At 36.9% G+C, this 10,653-nt stretch overlaps 1 long non-coding RNA gene and 1 pseudogene across 1 annotated transcript; one reads left to right on the forward strand and one right to left on the reverse strand.

The window, feature by feature from the left end:
• Positions 1–317: 317 nt before the first annotated feature.
• On the forward strand, positions 318–6,557 carry LOC147543307 (uncharacterized). The gene is made up of 5 exons (XR_015223515.1): positions 318–403; positions 631–708; positions 4,895–4,946; positions 5,047–5,105; positions 5,261–6,557. It is a non-coding gene; the product is annotated as an uncharacterized LOC147543307 (long non-coding RNA).
• Positions 2,469–3,963, reverse strand: LOC147543308 (uncharacterized; annotated as a pseudogene).
• Positions 6,558–10,653: the final 4,096 nt, after the last annotated feature.

The following is a 10,653-nucleotide window of genomic DNA, read 5'->3' on the forward strand; positions in this document are numbered from 1 at the left end:
TCAAATCTTGTTGACCAAAATCTGTATGCCCCAGAAACTTTTCTTTATGCCCCAAAGTCGCGGATTATTCAAACGGAAGCAAAAAAGTGAATATCATGTGTCAATTGTCATCATCAACAACAAAACCGTGGCGTTTTCAAAGACGTTAGGAATGTTTGGCAATACAATCTTGATTAGTTGGCATTATTTTCTTTAATCTCTATGATTTAGTTTCCTAAATTGAAAAGATATGTGGTGTGATTTAAGCGTGTGTATTGTGCTTTTCTCCATGTTGCCCTAATCCTACCTATATATTCTAATTTATAAAGCGATGAGTAGAGCAGTCGCCGACATCCCTCTCTCTCTCTCTCTCTCTCTCTCTCTCTCTCTCTTCATCTCTCCTGCCAATGGAGATCCGGGATTGGTAAAATATGTGCTTTCTTAGTTATTTTAGTTTGATTTTTCATCTAATAGAATCTTATATCATAATCATTGTTTCCTTCTCAAATTTGATGAAACTTGTAGAATCATAAAAAATCAAATTATTTTAAGAGATAAAAATTCATCCTTTTATCTCTTTTGCTTTTGGAAATTTATAATGTGATAGACATTAACTGTACATTTAACTTTTCTTCATTGTTGAAATTTCAGGTTCGAAAGAATTTGTAGTTTTAAAAACTCCCACAATCGAATCAACGATTTACCATACAAAGTGATCATGAGAAACTGGTGAGACATACTTTGTTATTATTATACTTGATTATCTTTATTCACCCTGCAATCAAGCCCTATGAAGCCTCAAAATATATCAAATAGTAATATAAATTAACGAATTTCACAATTATATACTCACATAAGAAATTGACTTTGAAAAGGGGGAATGTCTACATTATCAATAAAGCTAAACTTATTGATTTATTATTTGCCTCTTTGAATCATCTGATTGCTACTTATTTTCAAAATTGGAAATCATATTAATTCAAAATATCATATATAATAAATTGTGAGAACATTAAAATGAGTCAAGTAAAAGAACAAAGTTCAATGATGAACATCATAGTTTGTCTCTTAACTACAGTTAACCATTGTTATACTAGTAGTGATCAAAACTATTGAAAAAGAAAAAAGAAATTAGTAAAAGAAAACGATAAGATAGAATTAATAAAAACAAATAAATTGCCATGGAACTTGAACATCTTAATAATTTGAATATCATAATCTATCCAGGACATTAGATACGCATGGTCTTAAGGAGACCAGATACAAGCTTTTCACAGTGGACTAGAAAAGGTCCAGGAATGGAAATGTGAAGGTGTTAAAATAGGTACTTCAACAACTGAAGTTCTGCAGTCAGAGTGACTAAAGCACAAAACTCTAGCTCGCGCAGGAACGGGAAATTGTGAAATGTGTCTCGCTCCAAGACAGAGGACGCAAACCAAGCATAGTAACAATACTCGGTAGTGGAACGACGGGTGGTAGGAAAATTAACCCAATCAGAGTCCGTGAAACCCGTGAGAGTGAGAGAACGACATTACGATAGATGCAGACCATGTCTAGTTGTAAGCTTTAAATATCGTAGAACCCGATCTGCAACACTCAAGTGGGGTGGACCATGGAATATGCATGAATGAATTCTAACAGAAAAATCTATGTCACGACGAGTGACAGTAACATCGAGAAGACGTCCAGTGAGACGACGAAAAATACTCAGTCATTCAGGGGAGTCCCATGTGCAGGGGAAAAAGTTGAGATATTGTTTCATCGAAAAAGTGCAGGGGTTGGGTCCAAGCAGACCAAATCCTAGATGATGTCAAAGGAGTAATTTCAATAACACAAGAACATACTATCTAGGGACCACAAAACCTCTACACCCAGAATGTATTGAAGGCGACCAAATTTTTAAGAGATAATAGTCGCTTTAAGGCGAGAAAGCAAAGAAGTTATGGCAGGATTGTCGTTGCCAGTGATAATATTTTCAGCGACATAGACTATAAAATACATGAAAACCGAGCCATAAAAGAAACTAGAAAGCAATGGTCAAAAGAAGACTGACAGAAGCCCCCAATCTTTAGACTAGAAGAAAATTTGGCAAACCACTGTCTGGATGTCTGATTCAAACAGTATAGCAATTTGTCGAGGCAACATATCTAAGAATCACCTTAATGCTAAAACCTGGGGAAGGCTACAAAAATGAAGCCTATTTATGACAACCCAAAACCTTCGAGAGGAAAATTTTTCGTGAAAGGGTTTTTACGATGAGAGTAAGCCGTCGTAAAGTGGTCGTGAATAAGTGTGAAGCAAATACCCTTTCCGACGGCTTGGTTCGTCGGAAACAATACAGTTTTGACGGCTCACTTGGAACAGGCCGTGGCAAAAAACCTATTCAAAATAACCAAAGTTCCATTATTTCTGACGGGTTCTTTCACTAAATTCGTCGGAAATAGTAGTCAAAGTATTTTCGGTTATGTTTTTTTTTAAATATTATTTTTCTACTTTTCCGCTGCTACTGCTACTGCAGCAACATCATCATCATCAATTACATAATTGACATTATAGACCTGTTGATAAAATAATATAAACCTGCTGACAATATAAATATTAAACATTCTAACCAGACAATCACATGAACAACAAATTAAAACAAGTGAATGTTTTATTAACGATGTCATATACATGCAAAATAACCAAGCCAAAAGACAATAATGCAAACAACACTATTGGTCCATCCAAGTATACCGTAAAATAACAAAATAACTAATGTAAACCGTAAAACCAACCGAGTTAAAATCGAGGCTAAGATTCAAAAGTCCAATTGATTTTCCATTCAACACGCCAAATGATCGATGCGAGATATCATGGTAACTACATTCACATACATACAAAATGAAGTTAGTATCTGATGATGTGAAACTAACAAAGTGATACATTAATGAGATAAGTAATTAACTAACCGTGAATGGTGAATTCATCAAAAGCCATGTAATACAACAAAGTAGTGATGGAGGTGAGACAATAATGCTTTACTGATGATAGTCTCATCGTCATAACAAGTGATAGTGAGATTCTTTTTTGTAACATAATAGAAGTTATAAACACTTTCATCCAAATTACACAAATTTTATATGGTCATAGTAATTGGTTAGTTTTTTCTTTTTGAGCCAAGGGAAACATTTCCATTCAGAAGTGATAAAATCACGATTTACATGAACGATAATTGTTATTTCTCTCCTCTGAAAACTTCATGAGAATTACATACCTTTAAATGCAAAGTGCCTCATGAAGGGAAAGAAATTGGACTAGACACTAACACATTGATCCTAAAGATCGAGAATTAAAAGACCCTAAAGGTCGACAAAAAGATCCCAAAGATCGTGAAAAGAGACCCTAAAGGTCTGAGAAAATAACGGGAAAAAAACTAAAAGAACAACCGTCGCTGTCACCGGAAAACCGTTGTCGTCACCGGAAAACTGCCTCCGTCACCGGAAAACCTCCGCTATCACTGGAAAACCGCCTCCTTTACCCAGACGTTTTAAACCGTAAAAATACATTAATACACCATCAATTTTAGGTTGATCAATGAAATCAAATTTCTCTGGTGGTGGATCTGTTCTTGAATGAATCAATGTTTCATCTACACAAAATAAGTTGTTATTTTCTCAGAGTATAACAATGGCGGAATCACATCGATCTTGTTGAATGTTAAAGACCGACATAAACTATTATCTTTTAACCTTTCTTTCTTCAACATTTGGGGATTTCTCAAAAGATGAACTCCCTGTTTTCTACGATTTGGGGTTCCGATCTTTGTGAGTTTTGAAAAGAATTTGATGAAACGACGTTGACAAGTTAAGATTCACTTATTAATCAACGCAATGACGACTGACGAAGCATTTGTAAGATTCTTCAGAGGGGATCTCTTTCTACGACGATTTTGCGTTCTATGCTAGGTTTTGATGGGGTTTTCTTCCTGATTCTAGAAACCATTTTTGTGTTTCTTGGTGTTCTGTTTATTGGAACTAAAAAGGAAAGAATCCCTTCGCCGGATAAGCAACGAAGATCGGAAGATTTGTTCAAAGAACGGTTACAAGTTTTCTAGAGAGACAGACGCAATAGTGATTGGTTAGTTGTGACCCTCTCTACAAAAATAAAAATATTTAACTCTTATATCTCTCCTAGAACATATTTTTACCCAAATACATGATATCTAAAACAAAATATTTTTGTCGCCGTCGACCTTTGCACTGCTTGTAGTTTATGTGTTGGCTCGTGCGTCTAAAACAAAAATGTTTTTTGTCGCCATCGACCTTAGAACATGATATCTAAAACAAAATATTATATTCGTATTTTTTTCCCGTTATATTGCCTATATTTGATAACGGAAAACAAAATTCGAATATAACATATCAAATAGGTAGAAAACATATGGCAAATCCTAAATAGCTATCAGCAAGCTCAAATATGTCATGGAACTCAAATAACGATGGACATCAATATGTTAGCTGATGATCACCATAACTTATATTTAAAAATAAGCCAAGTTCAGTGCTTAAGTTTGAAATCAATCGAGCTTACACTATGAACAATGTAAAGCTATGGACAAGCAGACTAAGGAAGTAAAGTTCAAAATCCATATGGTCGATATATTCCTGTGATTAAGCTTCTTCTCGTCTTCTATTGATCCCCATTAAATAATATTTTCTTCAATTTAGTTCCATAATTTCTATTGATGATGATGATGAAGTCACATCTTTGCTTTTGTACCAATGCTTTATAAGTAGGTCTTACTCCTTAATATGATTGATGTCCCCACTTAGCCACTTCACATTGTTCGATACCTGTTATCCAATTCAGATCTCTTCATATGCTTCTTGTATGTAAATGCACAAGCCTAATAAGATATTTGATGTTCTTGCAGGTATTACGTGGGTCAAGTGGATTCTTATAATCCGATGACTAATAAGCACAAAGTAGGTTTTTGATGTAGAAGTCACATCTTTGCTTTTGTACTATTGCTTAAACTTCATACAGTTATTTGAATTTCACTCATGATTTATTCGATCAATGCAGGTACTGGCGTTGAGATTCTAAAGCTAACGACTCAGAAGTGGGAGATTGTGACTCCAGAGGTAAAGAATCATTCAATCATATAACTTCTCAAAAAAGAACTAACTTTTATTTGTTGAAAAGAGAGATCAGAATACCTAATCAGAGAAGCAAAAAACAGCCAAATGCATATGAAGAAATGGCCTAAACCTATTTTACCTGTTATGTTATCTCCCAGACAAACAGGACACAAGTAACGTCGTTGAAGTTTTCAAACCGGTCGGACTATATAAATCCTACTTAGTACTCGGTTATGGATTCGTGCAATGGCATTATCTTTATGGCCCAATTTGATGACCTACACATAATGGCATCATTTGAATTATCTCTTGCATATGATTCATCCAACAAGAGAAATGAAGTGTTTAGGCTTGCCTTCAATTTCTTGATATCTCATTACATGGCTAGACTTGAGGTCTTGACCATAGGACAAGATAGGACTGGGAGAGTGAAGAACAAGTCCCTCGTATTTCGAAACAAACCAAGCTTGTTAAGGAAGGTGGCGCTATAAACTGGTTGTGAAGGGGCCAAGTGATCAACTTACTTATGTACTGTTCATTGGGAAGATGAGTTAGAATGGTGTATTGATCACTTTGGTGGGCTCTCTATTGCTGCCCGTCGTTCGCTTTTAAATATTGTTTATGTATATCATATTTGGAAGGAGCGAAACAACAGGGTATTTAGAAGCAATGTAATGTCGCCGGGGCTGATTATTCATACTATTTGTGATGAAGTGCGTATCAAGCTGCATCACCAAACGGTTTGAAGAAACAGAGGAGAACCGGAGGACCATTGATCGCTGGAATCTAACTATCTCCCTTCAAAAGTCGATTTATACTCTTGTAAATGGACTCGACCGATGACAGGGAGATATATGATTAACACTGATGGTGCATTAAACGAGGTGGATGCGGGTTATAGAGCTAATATTCGAGATTCGGAGGGGATTGTTGTTAGGACAACTACTGAGTAGGTTGATCGACAAACTATTTTTATACATGAGCTGCAGGGTGTGGAGTTGGGATTGGAGTTAGCAATTAGTGTCGGGTTACAGGAAGCTGAGTTTGGTCTTGATTCAATGAATATCAAGCTACTTCTTGCAAAACCACATCGGAAATTACCATGGAGGGCGAGGCGAATATGGAAGAGAATTCAGAGGCTTCGTAGCCAAATTCGGAGTTTTCGGGTTTTTCGCGTCTATAGAGAAGAAGCTAATCAAGCTGTTGATTACGTGTCAAAGATGAAGTTCAGACCGGTTGTCACTCACTTAAACATTTGTCAACTGCCGGTGGAATTAGTCAACATTGTTAGTGCAGATTCTAGAGGGATGGTGAGAATGAGGAAGGGATGGGGCTAATGAAATGATGTATTTTTCTTTTGCTATTTTTGCTGATTTTTTGCTGTTTTTTTACTTCTTAATTCTCTGTATTCGGTCCAGGCTTCTCCTGCTTATCATTATCAAAAATACTTACTTATGTATTGTCAATCAACATAATCACTGAAGAGTACAGAACTCATGTCTTGCCTATCTGCGTGGATGTGGGAGATCCTTATACTCCTTACTTGGTTGAATTAGATCGGAGTTTAGTTGTGTGTATGATGAACAAAGTTGAGATGCAAGTTTGGGCAGTTCATACTGAACAACAACAACAACTCAACTTAGGTAAGAAAATATAAGTCTGAAATGCCCAACGGGGTAAAAAAGGGTTCAGTTCCAATGATGATACATTCTACAAGTGTAAGGGATAATGAAAGGTCGGCTTTGGAGAATAAAGAAAAATCTCTAGAGAATAAAGACTTAGTCAACCATTATTGACTTAAGGTACTTATTTATTTTTTAGCCTAAAAATTAACTAACTTGTCTCTTGTCCCCTAGTCTTCATCTTCCTCAAACCTTATCCATCACAAATTTCAACCACCAACAATTCTGACCACCATAGATTCCGGTCACTAATGCTAAATCGTGGCCAATCTTAGGACAATCATTTTTGTTGGTTTCGGTGTACCGAATCAACGAGTTGACTCAACGAGTCTCTAACCGGATCACTGGTGAAACTGGTTACTACTTTGATTTTAATTGTAAATCAATCAAACACACTTTCTTTCCAAATTAATGGAGAAAAAACTAAGGAATAAAACAACTCAATATCTTTCGTATTTCTAACCGATAATGTCTGTTATCCAGAACAGATGATTCGTAGTCGAATCTCACTATCGATTTAAGATTGGAAAGAGGAATTGTATCCTTCTGTGTTTACTGATTTATTACTTTAAAAATCAACACACTTCTGATTTGGAAAATCAGAATGTCTTTGATTAAGAAATCAGATAGACTAAAAAGAAAAAGAAAATCGAAGGATTAGAAGAAGAATAACTTTTTTAATCGAGGCGAGGTATTCCTCTTTCCTTAAGACAATTGACGCCCTGTATAGTACCAAACAGTTACCGGCGTTTGTCTCCCAGGATACAACGATTAACCTTTCGATTCAATGGTACTTCGAATCAGAAAGCAGTCGAACTTGAAAGTATACTAACCTCTGACTTATGCAAATGGACCAAACTTCTTGCTTATGAAACTCCTTGAAAACTCTGCTAAATCTTTCTCTTAGACACTCTAATATGATCTTCTAACAATGCTTGACACTCTGGAAAAAACGGATTGGAATTTGGAGTTGATTTGGGTCCTATAAATAGGTTTCGAATAGATGCATTCATAAGGGACACTTCTGTTGGGTTTTAGGGACGCATCTGTTAGAAAGTAAAGTGACGGGTCACTTCTTTAGCAACAGACGTGTCGGCTGGGATTTGGGCCGTCTGATCTGGACGTGTCCTCTTTGCGTAAATATCCCCCAAACCAACTTTTCCTTATTGCGATTTAGTCCCTAAATCAACCAAAAATCGATCCAACTTTAAACTTGAATATCTCATTCATCCGGAATCGGATTTGAGTGATTCTTGAGTCTAAACTTAAGAGCTCGACGAGACGAACGCAATGGTGTGCTTCGTTTCTGAGTTTGACGACTTGAACCGATCCAAAATAGGCTCCGATTCCAACAATCCCCCACATGAATGAATATTCGAGATTTCCTATCATGCAGACTTACTAGACTGACACACTGACACTGACAGAGGTTAGAGGCGGAATTTCGCTGTATCAGGATAGATAGCTTGCGGCTTTGAATCTCCCGTAGTGAGTAGCCATCGGGTTTACAAAGACCTTAGTGAACTATGTCTTGAACTGGGTCCCATGAGTTGTAAACCAACGAGTAACTATCACACAGCTAGTTCCTTACTTTCAAAAGTTCTCAGTTGTGTTCATTTCGGCCCTGAACAACCTGGTTTTCATGTGTGCTCTAGAGAAGTCGGCCATTACGACCTTCTCATAGAACCGGCATCAGTTCGCACACATATAGGTTATCCGTAATAAGGTATTCTGCTATACCTCACGTTAGACTCAAGTTCTAAGTTTTCGGATTCATTAAAAGCTTAATGCTTAACCTCTCATTGCAGACAACACTGATGTCATCCTAGGAATGGGTAAGAGATAAATCTCTTTCAGTGTTCCGTTCGAGTCAGTATATAACTTCAGTTTTCCCGTTGAACCTACATCTTGGGATCTCCAGTCACATAGGTTGGGTTTCCGTTATGACTTTACTCATTTACTTTAGGCAAAAGTCCCATTCCCCTTGATGAAGCAATTACTAACTCTCTAGGTAACCCTTTTGTAAATGGATCCGCTAGGTTATCCTTAGATTTGGCATAATCTACTGTTATGACTCCTTCTGAGAGTAATTGCTTTACGGTGTTATGTCGTCGACGAATGTGTCGTGACTTACCGTTATACATTTTACTATGTGCTCTTGCAATAGCTGTCTGATTATCGCAGTGTATTTTTATTGCAGGCACTGGCTTAGTCCATGTAGGAATGTCCTCCAGGAAATGTCGCAGCCACTCTGCCTCTTCTCCTGCTTTATCCAGAGCAATAATTCGGAATCCATTGTCGATCGAGCTATGCATGTTTGCTTTGAGGATTTCCATGATATGGCCGCCCCACCCAGTGTGAATATGTATCCACTAGTTGACTTGGTATCATCAGTATCTGAGATCCAGTTGGCATCCGCATATCCCTCTAATACTTCTGGATATTTGATATATAATAGCCCATACTCTTTAGTCTGCCTCAAATACCTGAGTACCCTTACTATCGCCGTCCAATGTTCTTTACTTGGATTGCTAGTAAACCTACTCAATTTGCTAACAGAATAGGCTATGTCTGGACGTGTACAATTCATCAAGTACATTAGACTTCCAATAATCTGTGAGTACATTAACTGGTTTACTCTTTGACCACGATTTTTCATCAAATGCACGGTCGGATTTATCGGCGTCCGAGCTAAACTCATATCATTCTTGCTGAATTTTCCTAGAATTTTCTCAACGTAGTGAGTCTGAGATAATTTTATCCCAGAAGAGCTTCTAGATATTTTTATTCCGAGAATGACTTCAGCCCTACTTAAGTCTTTCATGTCGAAATTCTTCGACAACATTTGCTTAATTGTTTTTATGACATCTATATTATCTCCCATAATAAGCATGTCATCTACGTACAGACATAGGATTACACATCCTTTAGCAGTGACCTTAGTGTAGACGCACTTGTCACATTCATTTATTTTGAACCCATTTGATAACATTGCTTGATCAAATTTCAAGTGCCACTGCTTAGGAGCCTGCTTTAAACCATAAAGCGACTTTACTAACTTCCACACTTTCTTCTCTTGGCCGGGTACCACAAACCCTTCTGGTTGAGTCATATAGATCTCTTCTTCCAGTTGTCCATTTAAGAAAGCTGTCTTTACATCCATCTGATGTATTTCTAGATTGTGGATAGATGCTATCGCAATTAGCAATCTTATTGATGTGATTCGAGTAACAGGGGAGTAAGTGTCGAAATAATCTAGACCTTCTCTCTGTCTGAATCCTTGAGCCACAAGTCTGGCTTTATACTTGTCGATTGATCCATCCGTCTTCAATTTCCTTTTGAAGATCCATTTGCAACCTAAAGGTTTGCAACCTATCGGGAGATCTACTAACTCCCATGTATGGTTATTCATAATGGACTCAATCTCACTGTTCACTGCCTCTTTCCAAAAAGGAGCTTCTGGAGTTGACATAGCTTCTTTATATGTTAGAGGCTCACTTTCTAACATGTAGGTTAGAAAATTAGGACCAAAGGTTTTTTTTACCCTTGCCCTTTTACTCTTCCGACTTGTCCTCTACTAGATTTTTATCTCTTTCAGAGATTTCTGTATTTTCTTCGTTTCTAACTCTTTTCAGAGATTTTTCCTCTGATATAGATTTACATGGAAATATATTTTCAAAGAATTCGGCGTCCCGTGATTCTAAGATTGTATTCACATGTAAATCTTCTATATCAGACTTGTGAACCAAGAATCTGTATGCACTACTGTTTTCTGCATATCCAACGAAAATACATTCTATTGTCCTTGGTCCTATTTTGACCCGTTTAGGTAAAGGCACCAGGACTTTGGCTAGACACCCCCACACTTT

This window comes from Eschscholzia californica, unplaced genomic scaffold, assembly GCF_041429995.1.
Source record: "Eschscholzia californica isolate CP2 unplaced genomic scaffold, dmEscCali1.0.p SCAF_4, whole genome shotgun sequence".
In the NCBI taxonomy this organism is placed as follows: domain Eukaryota; kingdom Viridiplantae; phylum Streptophyta; class Magnoliopsida; order Ranunculales; family Papaveraceae; genus Eschscholzia; species Eschscholzia californica.